At 67.7% G+C, this 20170-nt stretch overlaps 9 non-coding genes across 9 annotated transcripts; all 9 read left to right on the forward strand.

The window, feature by feature from the left end:
• Window positions 1-576: 576 nt before the first annotated feature.
• Window positions 577-695, forward strand: LOC141412949 (5S ribosomal RNA). The gene has a single exon (XR_012437791.1). It is a non-coding gene; the product is annotated as a 5S ribosomal RNA (ribosomal RNA).
• Window positions 696-2836: 2141 nt separating this feature from the next.
• Window positions 2837-2955, forward strand: LOC141412184 (5S ribosomal RNA). Its single transcript, XR_012437023.1, has one exon. It is a non-coding gene; the product is annotated as a 5S ribosomal RNA (ribosomal RNA).
• A 2149-nt stretch (window positions 2956-5104) lies between these two features.
• LOC141412950 (5S ribosomal RNA) lies at window positions 5105-5223 on the forward strand. Its single transcript, XR_012437792.1, has one exon. It is a non-coding gene; the product is annotated as a 5S ribosomal RNA (ribosomal RNA).
• Window positions 5224-7364: 2141 nt separating this feature from the next.
• On the forward strand, window positions 7365-7483 carry LOC141412185 (5S ribosomal RNA). The gene has a single exon (XR_012437024.1). It is a non-coding gene; the product is annotated as a 5S ribosomal RNA (ribosomal RNA).
• A 2149-nt stretch (window positions 7484-9632) lies between these two features.
• On the forward strand, window positions 9633-9751 carry LOC141412186 (5S ribosomal RNA). The gene has a single exon (XR_012437025.1). It is a non-coding gene; the product is annotated as a 5S ribosomal RNA (ribosomal RNA).
• A 2147-nt stretch (window positions 9752-11898) lies between these two features.
• LOC141412187 (5S ribosomal RNA) lies at window positions 11899-12017 on the forward strand. The gene has a single exon (XR_012437026.1). It is a non-coding gene; the product is annotated as a 5S ribosomal RNA (ribosomal RNA).
• Window positions 12018-14166: 2149 nt separating this feature from the next.
• Window positions 14167-14285, forward strand: LOC141412188 (5S ribosomal RNA). Its single transcript, XR_012437027.1, has one exon. It is a non-coding gene; the product is annotated as a 5S ribosomal RNA (ribosomal RNA).
• A 2141-nt stretch (window positions 14286-16426) lies between these two features.
• Window positions 16427-16545, forward strand: LOC141412951 (5S ribosomal RNA). The gene has a single exon (XR_012437793.1). It is a non-coding gene; the product is annotated as a 5S ribosomal RNA (ribosomal RNA).
• Window positions 16546-18684: 2139 nt separating this feature from the next.
• Window positions 18685-18803, forward strand: LOC141412189 (5S ribosomal RNA). The gene has a single exon (XR_012437028.1). It is a non-coding gene; the product is annotated as a 5S ribosomal RNA (ribosomal RNA).
• Window positions 18804-20170: the final 1367 nt, after the last annotated feature.

Consider the following 20170-nt stretch of genomic DNA (forward strand, 5'->3'; position numbering starts at 1 on the left):
ATCCCGGGTGTGAAAGGGGCCAGAGGTGAAGTCCTGGGCTGGAAAGCCTCACGATTCAGCCCCGCAGCCCCAGGCCCTGAGTGTGGAGGAGGGCGGAGCGGGTCGGCGAAGGGCGCGGCTGCCGTTTTCCTGATGGGCTGGAGGGGCAGTGGCGCTTTCCGGACGAAGAGGACCGGAAGGGTCCCCGAGACCTCCGCTGGGAGCCACGCACCCACCCAAGGATACGGCTCCAGGAGGCGACGGAGGAGGGCGGCTGCTTGCCCTGGCCCGAGCTGTGCGTCCCCCGCCTTGGCCACAGCAGTGGACATTCCCAGAAGAACAAGCGCCCGAGAGCACTGAGAAATTTTCCCCCGAGAAAACTTGACCCTCGTCCTGGCAGCAGGACACCTCGGGAAGAAAGCCACCCAGCGGCCACCTGGGCGAGACCGGCTGCCCGAGCAGGCGCGCGGGGCCTCTGGCCGCTGGCCCCGGGCTGCCAGCCCCCACCCGGACTCCCAGCCGTGCCAGGAGAGCAGCGTGGAGACGCACGCCGGGGCCCTCGGCAGGCTCTTGGGGCTCCCGGAGGCGGCGGCTATTGTCTACGGCCATACCACCCTGAACGCGCCCGATCTCGTCTGATGTCGGAAGCTAAGCAGGGTCGGACCTGGTTAGTACTTGGATGGGAGACCGCCTGGGAATACCGGGTGCTGTAGGCTTTTGCTCCTCCCTCCCTCGCTGCTCCTTTTGTCTTCGGGGACTTCGCCACCACCCCCCCCCCACCACCACCACCCCCAGCACCACCACCACCACCACCACAACGACCCACCGTGACCACGACCCCGACCCCGTCCGGGTCACCCGCCAGACCCACGCACACCGAATCCTCACAGCTACGTCCCCGAATCCTCTCCCCTCCCCACACTCTCCTGGGGCGCGCGCCCGCGACACGGGTCACCAGCGAGGTTGGTCCCAGGCCACGTTGGGGACCGCTCCCCAACTGCCCTCCAGGCGGGCGGGGAGGGACGTGCGGAAGCCATGAGAAAGTGGGTCCTGCACCCCAGCGGGCCCCACAGCGGGACGCGCCACACCTGGGCTCGCCACAAGGTGGTGCACTGGGTCCAGGGCAAGACGCCAGGGGACAGAGAAGCAGGGAGCCTCAGTCGGGTGCTGCTCCACGTCGCCCTCCGTCGCTCAACCCAAGACAGGGCAGCCAGCGCGCGACCTCTACGTGGGATCCCGCCTCCCACGGCAGAGCCTGCGGTCACAGGGACAGAGGGCGCAGGCCGCCAGAGCTCCGGATGCCAGCGGCAGCTCCCCGTCCCGCTCAAAGGGAGGGAGGGCCGCCGCTGGCGCCCAGTCGCCTGTGCCACCCTCCGGGTCTCAAAGCACTCCTCAGTCAGCTCAAGGACCGGGGCCACCTGGCCTTCGGGGTCACATGGGCTTGGGCACGACGGAAGGGACCGCTTGCCCCCGTGGAACAGACATTCTCCCCGTGGACAACCTCAGGTGCCGGGACCCTCTGCTCCGCCTTGGAAAACCCACCTTCTGCAATGTATGCCCAACGCAATCAGGCCGAGCAGATTGACCCCCTCGGCCCGGCCCCAGTGTGTGATGGGGCTCTGTGCGTGAGGGCTTGCTCTTCCCCACCTACACCAGGCACGGCATCTAACACACACACACACACACACACACACCACGCAGAGACACCCAGACCACGCACGCACGCACGGGGACGCACCCTCCTCTCCCCCACCCCACACACGAGCAGCCGAAGGACAAGAGGGTATGGCTGGGGCCTGAGCGGGAACAAGCGAAGCCTTGGTTTGCGGCCCCTCGGCCAACTGCATCAGGATTTTTGTCTGGGCTCGGAGGCCAGAGGATCTCTGCCATTTGCTAGCAGGGCCAGGGATGGCAGGAGGGTGGGTACGGGGCTCAGCCAGGGCCAGTTCTGCTGGCACGATCCTGTAGCACGTGGCCGCGTAGCACGGGGCCGGGTCTGAAGGAGGCCAAGCAGGGGCACAAGACCCAGCAGCGGCACAGGGAAGAGGCCCAGGGCACCCAGGAGCAGACGAGACCCGGGAGTCGTGCGTGCTTGGCGTGGCCGCGGGCCCCGTGACGCCCGAGGACTCGAGTGCTCAGCCCCGTGTAGTGGCCGCGAAGGCCTGCCTGGGAGAAACGCCCCGGGAGGCCGGCAGGAACCCGGGATCGGAAGGGATGTGGAGGGGCCCCGGGTCGGAGGAGATGGCTTTGGCTGTGTTTGGTTTTGTTTCTTCTTCCCAAGATCCCGGGTGTGAAAGGGGCCAGAGGTGAAGTCCTGGGCTGGAAAGCCTCACGATTCAGCCCCGCAGCCCCAGGCCCTGAGTGTGGAGGAGGGCGGAGCGGGTCGGCGAAGGGCGCGGCTGCCGTTTTCCTGATGGGCTGGAGGGGCAGTGGCGCTTTCCGGACGAAGAGGACCGGAAGGGTCCCCGAGACCTCCGCTGGGAGCCACGCACCCACCCAAGGATACGGCTCCAGGAGGCGACGGAGGAGGGCGGCTGCTTGCCCTGGCCCGAGCTGTGCGTCCCCCGCCTTGGCCACAGCAGTGGACATTCCCAGAAGAACAAGCGCCCGAGAGCACTGAGAAATTTTCCCCCGAGAAAACTTGACCCTCGTCCTGGCAGCAGGACACCTCGGGAAGAAAGCCACCCAGCGGCCACCTGGGCGAGACCGGCTGCCCGAGCAGGCGCGCGGGGCCTCTGGCCGCTGGCCCCGGGCTGCCAGCCCCCACCCGGACTCCCAGCCGTGCCAGGAGAGCAGCGTGGAGACGCACGCCGGGGCCCTCGGCAGGCTCTTGGGGCTCCCGGAGGCGGCGGCTAGCGTCTACGGCCATACCACCCTGAACGCGCCCGATCTCGTCTGATCTCGGAAGCTAAGCAGGGTCGGGCCTGGTTAGTACTTGGATGGGAGACCGCCTGGGAATACCGGGTGCTGTAGGCTTTTGCTCCTCCCTCCCTCGCTGCTCCTTTTGTCTTCGGGGACTTCGCCACCACCCCCCCCACCACCACCACCACCCCCAGCACCACCACCACCACCACCACCACAACGACCCACCGTGACCACGACCCCGACCCCGTCCGGGCCACCCGCCAGACCCACGCACACCGAATCCTCACAGCTACGTCCCCGAATCCTCTCCCCTCCCCACACTCTCCTGGGGCGTGCGCCCGCGACACGGGTCACCAGCGAGGTTGGTCCCAGGCCACGTTGGGGACCGCTCCCCAACTGCCCTCCAGGCGGGCGGGGAGGGACGTGCGGAAGCCATGAGAAAGTGGGTCCTGCACCCCAGCGGGCCCCACAGCGGGACGCGCCACACCTGGGCTCGCCACAAGGTGGTGCACTGGGTCCAGGGCAAGACGCCAGGGGACAGAGAAGCAGGGAGCCTCAGTCGGGTGCTGCTCCACGTCGCCCTCCGTCGCTCAACCCAAGACAGGGCAGCCAGCGCGCGACCTCTACGTGGGATCCCGCCTCCCACGGCAGAGCCTGCGGTCACAGGGACAGAGGGCGCAGGCCGCCAGAGCTCCGGATGCCAGCGGCAGCTCCCCGTCCCGCTCAAAGGGAGGGAGGGCCGCCGCTGGCGCCCAGTCGCCTGTGCCACCCTCCGGGTCTCAAAGCACTCCTCAGTCAGCTCAAGGACCGGGGCCACCTGGCCTTCGGGGTCACATGGGCTTGGGCACGATGGAAGGGACCGCTTGCCCCCGTGGAACAGACATTCTCCCCGTGGACAACCTCAGGTGCCGGGACCCTCTGCTCCGCCTTGGAAAACCCACCTTCTGCAATGTATGCCCAACGCAATCAGGCCGAGCAGATTGACCCCCTCGGCCCGGCCCCAGTGTGTGATGGGGCTCTGTGCGTGAGGGCTTGCTCTTCCCCACCTACACCAGGCACGGCATCTAACACACACACACACACACACACACACACACCACGCAGAGACACCCAGACCACGCACGCACGCACGGGGACGCACCCTCCTCTCCCCCACCCCACACACGAGCAGCCGAAGGACAAGAGGGTATGGCTGGGGCCTGAGCGGGAACAAGCGAAGCCTTGGTTTGCGGCCCCTCGGCCAACTTCATCAGGATTTTTGTCTGGGCTCGGAGGCCAGAGGATCTCTGCCATTTGCTAGCAGGGCCAGGGATGGCAGGAGGGTGGGTACGGGGCTCAGCCAGGGCCAGTTCTGCTGGCACGATCCTGTAGCACGTGGCCGCGTAGCACGGGGCCGGGTCTGAAGGAGGCCAAGCAGGGGCACAAGACCCAGCAGCGGCACAGGGAAGAGGCCCAGGGCACCCAGGAGCAGACAAGACCCGGGAGTCGTGCGTGCTTGGCGTGGCCGCGGGCCCCGTGACGCCCGAGGACTCGAGTGCTCAGCCCCGTGTAGTGGCCGCGAAGGCCTGCCTGGGAGAAACGCCCCGGGAGGCCGGCAGGAACCCGGGATCGGAAGGGATGTGGAGGGGCCCCGGGTCGGAGGAGATGGCTTTGGCTGTGTTTGGTTTTGTTTCTTCTTCCCAAGATCCCGGGTGTGAAAGGGGCCAGAGGTGAAGTCCTGGGCTGGAAAGCCTCACGATTCAGCCCCGCAGCCCCAGGCCCTGAGTGTGGAGGAGGGCGGAGCGGGTCGGCGAAGGGCGCGGCTGCCGTTTTCCTGATGGGCTGGAGGGGCAGTGGCGCTTTCCGGACGAAGAGGACCGGAAGGGTCCCCGAGACCTCCGCTGGGAGCCACGCACCCACCCAAGGATACGGCTCCAGGAGGCGACGGAGGAGGGCGGCTGCTTGCCCTGGCCCGAGCTGTGCGTCCCCCGCCTTGGCCACAGCAGTGGACATTCCCAGAAGAACAAGCGCCCGAGAGCACTGAGAAATTTTCCCCCGAGAAAACTTGACCCTCGTCCTGGCAGCAGGACACCTCGGGAAGAAAGCCACCCAGCGGCCACCTGGGCGAGACCGGCTGCCCGAGCAGGCGCGCGGGGCCTCTGGCCGCTGGCCCCGGGCTGCCAGCCCCCACCCGGACTCCCAGCCGTGCCAGGAGAGCAGCGTGGAGACGCACGCCGGGGCCCTCGGCAGGCTCTTGGGGCTCCCGGAGGCGGCGGCTAGCGTCTACGGCCATACCACCCTGAACGCGCCCGATCTCGTCTGATGTCGGAAGCTAAGCAGGGTCGGACCTGGTTAGTACTTGGATGGGAGACCGCCTGGGAATACCGGGTGCTGTAGGCTTTTGCTCCTCCCTCCCTCGCTGCTCCTTTTGTCTTCGGGGACTTCGCCACCACCCCCCCCCCACCACCACCACCCCCAGCACCACCACCACCACCACCACAACGACCCACCGTGACCACGACCCCGACCCCGTCCGGGCCACCCGCCAGACCCACGCACACCGAATCCTCACAGCTACGTCCCCGAATCCTCTCCCCTCCCCACACTCTCCTGGGGCGCGCGCCCGCGACACGGGTCACCAGCGAGGTTGGTCCCAGGCCACGTTGGGGACCGCTCCCCAACTGCCCTCCAGGCGGGCGGGGAGGGACGTGCGGAAGCCATGAGAAAGTGGGTCCTGCACCCCAGCGGGCCCCACAGCGGGACGCGCCACACCTGGGCTCGCCACAAGGTGGTGCACTGGGTCCAGGGCAAGACGCCAGGGGACAGAGAAGCAGGGAGCCTCAGTCGGGTGCTGCTCCACGTCGCCCTCCGTCGCTCAACCCAAGACAGGGCAGCCAGCGCGCGACCTCTACGTGGGATCCCGCCTCCCACGGCAGAGCCTGCGGTCACAGGGACAGAGGGCGCAGGCCGCCAGAGCTCCGGATGCCAGCGGCAGCTCCCCGTCCCGCTCAAAGGGAGGGAGGGCCGCCGCTGGCGCCCAGTCGCCTGTGCCACCCTCCGGGTCTCAAAGCACTCCTCAGTCAGCTCAAGGACCGGGGCCACCTGGCCTTCGGGGTCACATGGGCTTGGGCACGACGGAAGGGACCGCTTGCCCCCGTGGAACAGACATTCTCCCCGTGGACAACCTCAGGTGCCGGGACCCTCTGCTCCGCCTTGGAAAACCCACCTTCTGCAATGTATGCCCAACGCAATCAGGCCGAGCAGATTGACCCCCTCGGCCCGGCCCCAGTGTGTGATGGAGCTCTGTGCGTGAGGGCTTGCTCTTCCCCACCTACACCAGGCACGGCATCTAACACACACACACACACACACACACACCACGCAGAGACACCCAGACCACGCACGCACGCACGGGGACGCACCCTCCTCTCCCCCACCCCACACACGAGCAGCCGAAGGACAAGAGGGTATGGCTGGGGCCTGAGCGGGAACAAGCGAAGCCTTGGTTTGCGGCCCCTCGGCCAACTGCATCAGGATTTTTGTCTGGGCTCGGAGGCCAGAGGATCTCTGCCATTTGCTAGCAGGGCCAGGGATGGCAGGAGGGTGGGTACGGGGCTCAGCCAGGGCCAGTTCTGCTGGCACGATCCTGTAGCACGTGGCCGCGTAGCACGGGGCCGGGTCTGAAGGAGGCCAAGCAGGGGCACAAGACCCAGCAGCGGCACAGGGAAGAGGCCCAGGGCACCCAGGAGCAGACGAGACCCGGGAGTCGTGCGTGCTTGGCGTGGCCGCGGGCCCCGTGACGCCCGAGGACTCGAGTGCTCAGCCCCGTGTAGTGGCCGCGAAGGCCTGCCTGGGAGAAACGCCCCGGGAGGCCGGCAGGAACCCGGGATCGGAAGGGATGTGGAGGGGCCCCGGGTCGGAGGAGATGGCTTTGGCTGTGTTTGGTTTTGTTTCTTCTTCCCAAGATCCCGGGTGTGAAAGGGGCCAGAGGTGAAGTCCTGGGCTGGAAAGCCTCACGATTCAGCCCCGCAGCCCCAGGCCCTGAGTGTGGAGGAGGGCGGAGCGGGTCGGCGAAGGGCGCGGCTGCCGTTTTCCTGATGGGCTGGAGGGGCAGTGGCGCTTTCCGGACGAAGAGGACCGGAAGGGTCCCCGAGACCTCCGCTGGGAGCCACGCACCCACCCAAGGATACGGCTCCAGGAGGCGACGGAGGAGGGCGGCTGCTTGCCCTGGCCCGAGCTGTGCGTCCCCCGCCGTGGCCACAGCAGTGGACATTCCCAGAAGAACAAGCGCCCGAGAGCACTGAGAAATTTTCCCCCGAGAAAACTTGACCCTCGTCCTGGCAGCAGGACACCTCGGGAAGAAAGCCACCCAGCGGCCACCTGGGCGAGACCGGCTGCCCGAGCAGGCGCGCGGGGCCTCTGGCCGCTGGCCCCGGGCTGCCAGCCCCCACCCGGACTCCCAGCCGTGCCAGGAGAGCAGCGTGGAGACGCACGCCGGGGCCCTCGGCAGGCTCTTGGGGCTCCCGGAGGCGGCGGCTAGCGTCTACGGCCATACCACCCTGAACGCGCCCGATCTCGTCTGATCTCGGAAGCTAAGCAGGGTCGGGCCTGGTTAGTACTTGGATGGGAGACCGCCTGGGAATACCGGGTGCTGTAGGCTTTTGCTCCTCCCTCCCTCGCTGCTCCTTTTGTCTTCGGGGACTTCGCCACCACCCCCCCCACCACCACCACCACCCCCAGCACCACCACCACCACCACCACCACAACGACCCACCGTGACCACGACCCCGACCCCGTCCGGGCCACCCGCCAGACCCACGCACACCGAATCCTCACAGCTACGTCCCCGAATCCTCTCCCCTCCCCACACTCTCCTGGGGCGTGCGCCCGCGACACGGGTCACCAGCGAGGTTGGTCCCAGGCCACGTTGGGGACCGCTCCCCAACTGCCCTCCAGGCGGGCGGGGAGGGACGTGCGGAAGCCATGAGAAAGTGGGTCCTGCACCCCAGCGGGCCCCACAGCGGGACGCGCCACACCTGGGCTCGCCACAAGGTGGTGCACTGGGTCCAGGGCAAGACGCCAGGGGACAGAGAAGCAGGGAGCCTCAGTCGGGTGCTGCTCCACGTCGCCCTCCGTCGCTCAACCCAAGACAGGGCAGCCAGCGCGCGACCTCTACGTGGGATCCCGCCTCCCACGGCAGAGCCTGCGGTCACAGGGACAGAGGGCGCAGGCCGCCAGAGCTCCGGATGCCAGCGGCAGCTCCCCGTCCCGCTCAAAGGGAGGGAGGGCCGCCGCTGGCGCCCAGTCGCCTGTGCCACCCTCCGGGTCTCAAAGCACTCCTCAGTCAGCTCAAGGACCGGGGCCACCTGGCCTTCGGGGTCACATGGGCTTGGGCACGATGGAAGGGACCGCTTGCCCCCGTGGAACAGACATTCTCCCCGTGGACAACCTCAGGTGCCGGGACCCTCTGCTCCGCCTTGGAAAACCCACCTTCTGCAATGTATGCCCAACGCAATCAGGCCGAGCAGATTGACCCCCTCGGCCCGGCCCCAGTGTGTGATGGGGCTCTGTGCGTGAGGGCTTGCTCTTCCCCACCTACACCAGGCACGGCATCTAACACACACACACACACACACACACACACACCACGCAGAGACACCCAGACCACGCACGCACGCACGGGGACGCACCCTCCTCTCCCCCACCCCACACACGAGCAGCCGAAGGACAAGAGGGTATGGCTGGGGCCTGAGCGGGAACAAGCGAAGCCTTGGTTTGCGGCCCCTCGGCCAACTTCATCAGGATTTTTGTCTGGGCTCGGAGGCCAGAGGATCTCTGCCATTTGCTAGCAGGGCCAGGGATGGCAGGAGGGTGGGTACGGGGCTCAGCCAGGGCCAGTTCTGCTGGCACGATCCTGTAGCACGTGGCCGCGTAGCACGGGGCCGGGTCTGAAGGAGGCCAAGCAGGGGCACAAGACCCAGCAGCGGCACAGGGAAGAGGCCCAGGGCACCCAGGAGCAGACGAGACCCGGGAGTCGTGCGTGCTTGGCGTGGCCGCGGGCCCCGTGACGCCCGAGGACTCGAGTGCTCAGCCCCGTGTAGTGGCCGCGAAGGCCTGCCTGGGAGAAACGCCCCGGGAGGCCGGCAGGAACCCGGGATCGGAAGGGATGTGGAGGGGCCCCGGGTCGGAGGAGATGGCTTTGGCTGTGTTTGGTTTTGTTTCTTCTTCCCAAGATCCCGGGTGTGAAAGGGGCCAGAGGTGAAGTCCTGGGCTGGAAAGCCTCACGATTCAGCCCCGCAGCCCCAGGCCCTGAGTGTGGAGGAGGGCGGAGCGGGTCGGCGAAGGGCGCGGCTGCCGTTTTCCTGATGGGCTGGAGGGGCAGTGGCGCTTTCCGGACGAAGAGGACCGGAAGGGTCCCCGAGACCTCCGCTGGGAGCCACGCACCCACCCAAGGATACGGCTCCAGGAGGCGACGGAGGAGGGCGGCTGCTTGCCCTGGCCCGAGCTGTGCGTCCCCCGCCTTGGCCACAGCAGTGGACATTCCCAGAAGAACAAGCGCCCGAGAGCACTGAGAAATTTTCCCCCGAGAAAACTTGACCCTCGTCCTGGCAGCAGGACACCTCGGGAAGAAAGCCACCCAGCGGCCACCTGGGCGAGACCGGCTGCCCGAGCAGGCGCGCGGGGCCTCTGGCCGCTGGCCCCGGGCTGCCAGCCCCCACCCGGACTCCCAGCCGTGCCAGGAGAGCAGCGTGGAGACGCACGCCGGGGCCCTCGGCAGGCTCTTGGGGCTCCCGGAGGCGGCGGCTAGCGTCTACGGCCATACCACCCTGAACGCGCCCGATCTCGTCTGATCTCGGAAGCTAAGCAGGGTCGGGCCTGGTTAGTACTTGGATGGGAGACCGCCTGGGAATACCGGGTGCTGTAGGCTTTTGCTCCTCCCTCCCTCGCTGCTCCTTTTGTCTTCGGGGACTTCGCCACCACCCCCCCCACCACCACCACCACCCCCAGCACCACCACCACCACCACCACCACAACGACCCACCGTGACCACGACCCCGACCCCGTCCGGGCCACCCGCCAGACCCACGCACACCGAATCCTCACAGCTACGTCCCCGAATCCTCTCCCCTCCCCACACTCTCCTGGGGCGCGCGCCCGCGACACGGGTCACCAGCGAGGTTGGTCCCAGGCCACGTTGGGGACCGCTCCCCAACTGCCCTCCAGGCGGGCGGGGAGGGACGTGCGGAAGCCATGAGAAAGTGGGTCCTGCACCCCAGCGGGCCCCACAGCGGGACGCGCCACACCTGGGCTCGCCACAAGGTGGTGCACTGGGTCCAGGGCAAGACGCCAGGGGACAGAGAAGCAGGGAGCCTCAGTCGGGTGCTGCTCCACGTCGCCCTCCGTCGCTCAACCCAAGACAGGGCAGCCAGCGCGCGACCTCTACGTGGGATCCCGCCTCCCACGGCAGAGCCTGCGGTCACAGGGACAGAGGGCGCAGGCCGCCAGAGCTCCGGATGCCAGCGGCAGCTCCCCGTCCCGCTCAAAGGGAGGGAGGGCCGCCGCTGGCGCCCAGTCGCCTGTGCCACCCTCCGGGTCTCAAAGCACTCCTCAGTCAGCTCAAGGACCGGGGCCACCTGGCCTTCGGGGTCACATGGGCTTGGGCACGACGGAAGGGACCGCTTGCCCCCGTGGAACAGACATTCTCCCCGTGGACAACCTCAGGTGCCGGGACCCTCTGCTCCGCCTTGGAAAACCCACCTTCTGCAATGTATGCCCAACGCAATCAGGCCGAGCAGATTGACCCCCTCGGCCCGGCCCCAGTGTGTGATGGGGCTCTGTGCGTGAGGGCTTGCTCTTCCCCACCTACACCAGGCACGGCATCTAACACACACACACACACACACACACACACCACGCAGAGACACCCAGACCACGCACGCACGCACGGGGACGCACCCTCCTCTCCCCCACCCCACACACGAGCAGCCGAAGGACAAGAGGGTATGGCTGGGGCCTGAGCGGGAACAAGCGAAGCCTTGGTTTGCGGCCCCTCGGCCAACTGCATCAGGATTTTTGTCTGGGCTCGGAGGCCAGAGGATCTCTGCCATTTGCTAGCAGGGCCAGGGATGGCAGGAGGGTGGGTACGGGGCTCAGCCAGGGCCAGTTCTGCTGGCACGATCCTGTAGCACGTGGCCGCGTAGCACGGGGCCGGGTCTGAAGGAGGCCAAGCAGGGGCACAAGACCCAGCAGCGGCACAGGGAAGAGGCCCAGGGCACCCAGGAGCAGACGAGACCCGGGAGTCGTGCGTGCTTGGCGTGGCCGCGGGCCCCGTGACGCCCGAGGACTCGAGTGCTCAGCCCCGTGTAGTGGCCGCGAAGGCCTGCCTGGGAGAAACGCCCCGGGAGGCCGGCAGGAACCCGGGATCGGAAGGGATGTGGAGGGGCCCCGGGTCGGAGGAGATGGCTTTGGCTGTGTTTGGTTTTGTTTCTTCTTCCCAAGATCCCGGGTGTGAAAGGGGCCAGAGGTGAAGTCCTGGGCTGGAAAGCCTCACGATTCAGCCCCGCAGCCCCAGGCCCTGAGTGTGGATGAGGGCGGAGCGGGTCGGCGAAGGGCGCGGCTGCCGTTTTCCTGATGGGCTGGAGGGGCAGTGGCGCTTTCCGGACGAAGAGGACCGGAAGGGTCCCCGAGACCTCCGCTGGGAGCCACGCACCCACCCAAGGATACGGCTCCAGGAGGCGACGGAGGAGGGCGGCTGCTTGCCCTGGCCCGAGCTGTGCGTCCCCCGCCTTGGCCACAGCAGTGGACATTCCCAGAAGAACAAGCGCCCGAGAGCACTGAGAAATTTTCCCCCGAGAAAACTTGACCCTCGTCCTGGCAGCAGGACACCTCGGGAAGAAAGCCACCCAGCGGCCACCTGGGCGAGACCGGCTGCCCGAGCAGGCGCGCGGGGCCTCTGGCCGCTGGCCCCGGGCTGCCAGCCCCCACCCGGACTCCCAGCCGTGCCAGGAGAGCAGCGTGGAGACGCACGCCGGGGCCCTCGGCAGGCTCTTGGGGCTCCCGGAGGCGGCGGCTAGCGTCTACGGCCATACCACCCTGAACGCGCCCGATCTCGTCTGATCTCGGAAGCTAAGCAGGGTCGGGCCTGGTTAGTACTTGGATGGGAGACCGCCTGGGAATACCGGGTGCTGTAGGCTTTTGCTCCTCCCTCCCTCGCTGCTCCTTTTGTCTTCGGGGACTTCGCCACCACCCCCCCCACCACCACCACAACCCCCAGCACCACCACCACCACCACCACCACAACGACCCACCGTGACCACGACCCCGACCCCGTCCGGGCCACCCGCCAGACCCACGCACACCGAATCCTCACAGCTACGTCCCCGAATCCTCTCCCCTCCCCACACTCTCCTGGGGCGCGCGCCCGCGACACGGGTCACCAGCGAGGTTGGTCCCAGGCCACGTTGGGGACCGCTCCCCAACTGCCCTCCAGGCGGGCGGGGAGGGACGTGCGGAAGCCATGAGAAAGTGGGTCCTGCACCCCAGCGGGCCCCACAGCGGGACGCGCCACACCTGGGCTCGCCACAAGGTGGTGCACTGGGTCCAGGGCAAGACGCCAGGGGACAGAGAAGCAGGGAGCCTCAGTCGGGTGCTGCTCCACGTCGCGCTCCGTCGCTCAACCCAAGACAGGGCAGCCAGCGCGCGACCTCTACGTGGGATCCCGCCTCCCACGGCAGAGCCTGCGGTCACAGGGACAGAGGGCGCAGGCCGCCAGAGCTCCGGATGCCAGCGGCAGCTCCCCGTCCCGCTCAAAGGGAGGGAGGGCCGCCGCTGGCGCCCAGTCGCCTGTGCCACCCTCCGGGTCTCAAAGCACTCCACAGTCAGCTCAAGGACCGGGGCCACCTGGCCTTCGGGGTCACATGGGCTTGGGCACGACGGAAGGGACCGCTTGCCCCCGTGGAACAGACATTCTCCCCGTGGACAACCTCAGGTGCCGGGACCCTCTGCTCCGCCTTGGAAAACCCACCTTCTGCAATGTATGCCCAACGCAATCAGGCCGAGCAGATTGACCCCCTCGGCCCGGCCCCAGTGTGTGATGGGGCTCTGTGCGTGAGGGCTTGCTCTTCCCCACCTACACCAGGCACGGCATCTAACACACACACACACACACACACACACACACCACGCAGAGACACCCAGACCACGCACGCACGCACGGGGACGCACCCTCCTCTCCCCCACCCCACACACGAGCAGCCGAAGGACAAGAGGGTATGGCTGGGGCCTGAGCGGGAACAAGCGAAGCCTTGGTTTGCGGCCCCTCGGCCAACTGCATCAGGATTTTTGTCTGGGCTCGGAGGCCAGAGGATCTCTGCCATTTGCTAGCAGGGCCAGGGATGGCAGGAGGGTGGGTACGGGGCTCAGCCAGGGCCAGTTCTGCTGGCACGATCCTGTAGCACGTGGCCGCGTAGCACGGGGCCGGGTCTGAAGGAGGCCAAGCAGGGGCACAAGACCCAGCAGCGGCACAGGGAAGAGGCCCAGGGCACCCAGGAGCAGACGAGACCCGGGAGTCGTGCGTGCTTGGCGTGGCCGCGGGCCCCGTGACGCCCGAGGACTCGAGTGCTCAGCCCCGTGTAGTGGCCGCGAAGGCCTGCCTGGGAGAAACGCCCCGGGAGGCCGGCAGGAACCCGGGATCGGAAGGGATGTGGAGGGGCCCCGGGTCGGAGGAGATGGCTTTGGCTGTGTTTGGTTTTGTTTCTTCTTCCCAAGATCCCGGGTGTGAAAGGGGCCAGAGGTGAAGTCCTGGGCTGGAAAGCCTCACGATTCAGCCCCGCAGCCCCAGGCCCTGAGTGTGGAGGAGGGCGGAGCGGGTCGGCGAAGGGCGCGGCTGCCGTTTTCCTGATGGGCTGGAGGGGCAGTGGCGCTTTCCGGACGAAGAGGACCGGAAGGGTCCCCGAGACCTCCGCTGGGAGCCACGCACCCACCCAAGGATACGGCTCCAGGAGGCGACGGAGGAGGGCGGCTGCTTGCCCTGGCCCGAGCTGTGCGTCCCCCGCCTTGGCCACAGCAGTGGACATTCCCAGAAGAACAAGCGCCCGAGAGCACTGAGAAATTTTCCCCCGAGAAAACTTGACCCTCGTCCTGGCAGCAGGACACCTCGGGAAGAAAGCCACCCAGCGGCCACCTGGGCGAGACCGGCTGCCCGAGCAGGCGCGCGGGGCCTCTGGCCGCTGGCCCCGGGCTGCCAGCCCCCACCCGGACTCCCAGCCGTGCCAGGAGAGCAGCGTGGAGACGCACGCCGGGGCCCTCGGCAGGCTCTTGGGGCTCCCGGAGGCGGCGGCTAGCGTCTACGGCCATACCACCCTGAACGCGCCCGATCTCGTCTGATCTCGGAAGCTAAGCAGGGTCGGGCCTGGTTAGTACTTGGATGGGAGACCGCCTGGGAATACCGGGTGCTGTAGGCTTTTGCTCCTCCCTCCCTCGCTGCTCCTTTTGTCTTCGGGGACTTCGCCACCACCCCCCCACCACCACCACCACCCCCAACACCACCACCACCACCACCACAACGACCCACCGTGACCACGACCCCGACCCCGTCCGGGCCACCCGCCAGACCCACGCACACCGAATCCTCACAGCTACGTCCCCGAATCCTCTCCCCTCCCCACACTCTCCTGGGGCGCGCGCCCGCGACACGGGTCACCAGCGAGGTTGGTCCCAGGCCACGTTGGGGACCGCTCCCCAACTGCCCTCCAGGCGGGCGGGGAGGGACGTGCGGAAGCCATGAGAAAGTGGGTCCTGCACCCCAGCGGGCCCCACAGCGGGACGCGCCACACCTGGGCTCGCCACAAGGTGGTGCACTGGGTCCAGGGCAAGACGCCAGGGGACAGAGAAGCAGGGAGCCTCAGTCGGGTGCTGCTCCACGTCGCGCTCCGTCGCTCAACCCAAGACAGGGCAGCCAGCGCGCGACCTCTACGTGGGATCCCGCCTCCCACGGCAGAGCCTGCGGTCACAGGGACAGAGGGCGCAGGCCGCCAGAGCTCCGGATGCCAGCGGCAGCTCCCCGTCCCGCTCAAAGGGAGGGAGGGCCGCCGCTGGCGCCCAGTCGCCTGTGCCACCCTCCGGGTCTCAAAGCACTCCACAGTCAGCTCAAGGACCGGGGCCACCTGGCCTTCGGGGTCACATGGGCTTGGGCACGACGGAAGGGACCGCTTGCCCCCGTGGAACAGACATTCTCCCCGTGGACAACCTCAGGTGCCGGGACCCTCTGCTCCGCCTTGGAAAACCCACCTTCTGCAATGTATGCCCAACGCAATCAGGCCGAGCAGATTGACCCCCTCGGCCCGGCCCCAGTGTGTGATGGGGCTCTGTGCGTGAGGGCTTGCTCTTCCCCACCTACACCAGGCACGGCATCTAACACACACACACACACACACACACACCACGCAGAGACACCCAGACCACGCACGCACGCACGGGGACGCACCCTCCTCTCCCCCACCCCACACACGAGCAGCCGAAGGACAAGAGGGTATGGCTGGGGCCTGAGCGGGAACAAGCGAAGCCTTGGTTTGCGGCCCCTCGGCCAACTGCATCAGGATTTTTGTCTGGGCTCGGAGGCCAGAGGATCTCTGCCATTTGCTAGCAGGGCCAGGGATGGCAGGAGGGTGGGTACGGGGCTCAGCCAGGGCCAGTTCTGCTGGCACGATCCTGTAGCACGTGGCCGCGTAGCACGGGGCCGGGTCTGAAGGAGGCCAAGCAGGGGCACAAGACCCAGCAGCGGCACAGGGAAGAGGCCCAGGGCACCCAGGAGCAGACGAGACCCGGGAGTCGTGCGTGCTTGGCGTGGCCGCGGGCCCCGTGACGCCCGAGGACTCGAGTGCTCAGCCCCGTGTAGTGGCCGCGAAGGCCTGCCTGGGAGAAACGCCCCGGGAGGCCGGCAGGAACCCGGGATCGGAAGGGATGTGGAGGGGCCCCGGGTCGGAGGAGATGGCTTTGGCTGTGTTTGGTTTTGTTTCTTCTTCCCAAGATCCCGGGTGTGAAAGGGGCCAGAGGTGAAGTCCTGGGCTGGAAAGCCTCACGATTCAGCCCCGCAGCCCCAGGCCCTGAGTGTGGAGGAGGGCGGAGCGGGTCGGCGAAGGGCGCGGCTGCCGTTTTCCTGATGGGCTGGAGGGGCAGTGGCGCTTTCCGGATGAAGAGGACCGGAAGGGTCCCCGAGACCTCCGCTGGGAGCCACGCACCCACCCAAGGATACGGCTCCAGGAGGCGACGGAGGAGGGCGGCTGCTTGCCCTGGCCCGAGCTGTGCGTCCCCCGCCTTGGCCACAGCAGTGGACATTCCCAGAAGAACAAGCGCCCGAGAGCACTGAGAAATTTTCCCCCGAGAAAACTTGACCCTCGTCCTGGCAGCAGGACACCTCGGGAAGAAAGCCACCCAGCGGCCACCTGGGCGAGACCGGCTGCCCGAGCAGGCGCGCGGGGCCTCTGGCCGCTGGCCCCGGGCTGCCAGCCCCCACCCGGACTCCCAGCCGTGCCAGGAGAGCAGCGTGGAGACGCACGCCGGGGCCCTCGGCAGGCTCTTGGGGCTCCCGGAGGCGGCGGCTAGCGTCTACGGCCATACCACCCTGAACGCGCCCGATCTCGTCTGATGTCGGAAGCTAAGCAGGGTCGGACCTGGTTAGTACTTGGATGGGAGACCGCCTGGGAATACCGGGTGCTGTAGGCTTTTGCTCCTCCCTCCCTCGCTGCTCCTTTTGTCTTCGGGGACTTCGCCACCACCCCCCCCACCACCACCACCCCCAGCACCACCACCACCACCACCACAACGACCCACCGTGACCACGACCCCGACCCCGTCCGGGCCACCCGCCAGACCCACGCACACCGAATCCTCACAGCTACGTCCCCGAATCCTCTCCCCTCCCCACACTCTCCTGGGGCGCGCGCCCGCGACACGGGTCACCAGCGAGGTTGGTCCCAGGCCACGTTGGGGACCGCTCCCCAACTGCCCTCCAGGCGGGCGGGGAGGGACGTGCGGAAGCCATGAGAAAGTGGGTCCTGCACCCCAGCGGGCCCCACAGCGGGACGCGCCACACCTGGGCTCGCCACAAGGTGGTGCACTGGGTCCAGGGCAAGACGCCAGGGGACAGAGAAGCAGGGAGCCTCAGTCGGGTGCTGCTCCACGTCGCCCTCCGTCGCTCAACCCAAGACAGGGCAGCCAGCGCGCGACCTCTACGTGGGATCCCGCCTCCCACGGCAGAGCCTGCGGTCACAGGGACAGAGGGCGCAGGCCGCCAGAGCTCCGGATGCCAGCGGCAGCTCCCCGTCCCGCTCAAAGGGAGGGAGGGCCGCCGCTGGCGCCCAGTCGCCTGTGCCACCCTCCGGGTCTCAAAGCACTCCTCAGTCAGCTCAAGGACCGGGGCCACCTGGCCTTCGGGGTCACATGGGCTTGGGCACGACGGAAAGGACCGCTTGCCCCCGTGGAACAGACATTCTCCCCGTGGACAACCTCAGGTGCCGGGACCCTCTGCTCCGCCTTGGAAAACCCACCTTCTGCAATGTATGCCCAACGCAATCAGGCCGAGCAGATTGACCCCCTCGGCACGGCCCCAGTGTGTGATGGGGCTCTGTGCGTGAGGGCTTGCTCTTCCCCACCTACACCAGGCACGGCATCTAACACACACACACACACACACACACACCACGCAGAGACACCCAGACCACGCACGCACGCACGGGGACGCACCCTCCTCTCCCCCACCCCACACACGAGCAGCCGAAGGACAAGAGGGTATGGCTGGGGCCTGAGCGGGAACAAGCGAAGCCTTGGTTTGCGGCCCCTCGGCCAACTGCATCAGGATTTTTGTCTGGGCTCGGAGGCCAGAGGATCTCTGCCATTTGCTAGCAGGGCCAGGGATGGCAGGAGGGTGGGTACGGGGCTCAGCCAGGGCCAGTTCTGCTGGCACGATCCTGTAGCACGTGGCCGCGTAGCACGGGGCCGGGTCTGAAGGAGGCCAAGCAGGGGCACAAGACCCAGCAGCGGCACAGGGAAGAGGCCCAGGGCACCCAGGAGCAGACGAGACCCGGGAGTCGTGCGTGCTTGGCGTGGCCGCGGGCCCCGTGACGCCCGAGGACTCGAGTGCTCAGCCCCGTGTAGTGGCCGCGAAGGCCTGCCTGGGAGAAACGCCCCGGGAGGCCGGCAGGAACCCGGGATCGGAAGGGATGTGGAGGGGCCCCGGGTCGGAGGAGATGGCTTTGGCTGTGTTTGGTTTTGTTTCTTCTTCCCAAGATCCCGGGTGTGAAAGGGGCCAGAGGTGAAGTCCTGGGCTGGAAAGCCTCACGATTCAGCCCCGCAGCCCCAGGCCCTGAGTGTGGAGGAGGGCGGAGCGGGTCGGCGAAGGGCGCGGCTGCCGTTTTCCTGATGGGCTGGAGGGGCAGTGGCGCTTTCCGGACGAAGAGGACCGGAAGGGTCCCCGAGACCTCCGCTGGGAGCCACGCACCCACCCAAGGATACGGCTCCAGGAGGCGACGGAGGAGGGCGGCTGCTTGCCCTGGCCCGAGCTGTGCGTCCCCCGCCTTGGCCACAGCAGTGGACATTCCCAGAAGAACAAGCGCCCGAGAGCACTGAGAAATTTTCCCCCGAGAAAACTTGACCCTCGTCCTGGCAGCAGGACACCTCGGGAAGAAAGCCACCCAGCGGCCACCTGGGCGAGACCGGCTGCCCGAGCAGGCGCGCGGGGCCTCTGGCCGCTGGCCCCGGGCTGCCAGCCCCCACCCGGACTCCCAGCCGTGCCAGGAGAGCAGCGTGGAGACGCACGCCGGGGCCCTCGGCAGGCTCTTGGGGCTCCCGGAGGCGGCGGCTAGCGTCTACGGCCATACCACCCTGAACGCGCCCGATCTCGTCTGATCTCGGAAGCTAAGCAGGGTCGGGCCTGGTTAGTACTTGGATGGGAGACCGCCTGGGAATACCGGGTGCTGTAGGCTTTTGCTCCTCCCTCCCTCGCTGCTCCTTTTGTCTTCGGGGACTTCGCCACCACCCCCCCCACCACCACCACCACCCCCAGCACCACCACCACCACCACCACCACAACGACCCACCGTGACCACGACCCCGACCCCGTCCGGGCCACCCGCCAGACCCACGCACACCGAATCCTCACAGCTACGTCCCCGAATCCTCTCCCCTCCCCACACTCTCCTGGGGCGCGCGCCCGCGACACGGGTCACCAGCGAGGTTGGTCCCAGGCCACGTTGGGGACCGCTCCCCAACTGCCCTCCAGGCGGGCGGGGAGGGACGTGCGGAAGCCATGAGAAAGTGGGTCCTGCACCCCAGCGGGCCCCACAGCGGGACGCGCCACACCTGGGCTCGCCACAAGGTGGTGCACTGGGTCCAGGGCAAGATGCCAGGGGACAGAGAAGCAGGGAGCCTCAGTCGGGTGCTGCTCCACGTCGCGCTCCGTCGCTCAACCCAAGACAGGGCAGCCAGCGCGCGACCTCTACGTGGGATCCCGCCTCCCACGGCAGAGCCTGCGGTCACAGGGACAGAGGGCGCAGGCCGCCAGAGCTCCGGATGCCAGCGGCAGCTCCCCGTCCCGCTCAAAGGGAGGGAGGGCCGCCGCTGGCGCCCAGTCGCCTGTGCCACCCTCCGGGTCTCAAAGCACTCCTCAGTCAGCTCAAGGACCGGGGCCACCTGGCCTTCGGGGTCACATGGGCTTGGGCACGACGGAAGGGACCGCTTGCCCCCGTGGAACAGACATTCTCCCCGTGGACAACCTCAGGTGCCGGGACCCTCTGCTCCGCCTTGGAAAACCCACCTTCTGCAATGTATGCCCAACGCAATCAAGCCGAGCAGATTGACCCCCTCGGCCCGGCCCCAGTGTGTGATGGGGCTCTGTGCGTGAGGGCTTGCTCTTCCCCACATACACCAGGCACGGCATCTAACACACACACACACACACACACACACACACACACACACACACACCACGCAGAGACACCCAGACCACGCACGCACGCACGGGGACGCACCCTCCTCTCCCCCACCCCACACACGAGCAGCCGAAGGACAAGAGGGTATGGCTGGGGCCTGAGCGGGAACAAGCGAAGCCTTGGTTTGCGGCCCCTCGGCCAACTGCATCAGGATTTTTGTCTGGGCTCGGAGGCCAGAGGATCTCTGCCATTTGCTAGCAGGGCCAGGGATGGCAGGAGGGTGGGTACGGGACTCAGCCAGGGCCAGTTCTGCTGGCACGATCCTGTAGCACGTGGCCGCGTAGCACGGGGCCGGGTCTGAAGGAGGCCAAGCAGGGGCACAAGACCCAGCAGCGGCACAGGGAAGAGGCCCAGGGCACCCA

Source organism: Castor canadensis, chromosome 10, assembly GCF_047511655.1.
Source record: "Castor canadensis chromosome 10, mCasCan1.hap1v2, whole genome shotgun sequence".
In the NCBI taxonomy this organism is placed as follows: Eukaryota; Metazoa; Chordata; class Mammalia; order Rodentia; family Castoridae; genus Castor; species Castor canadensis.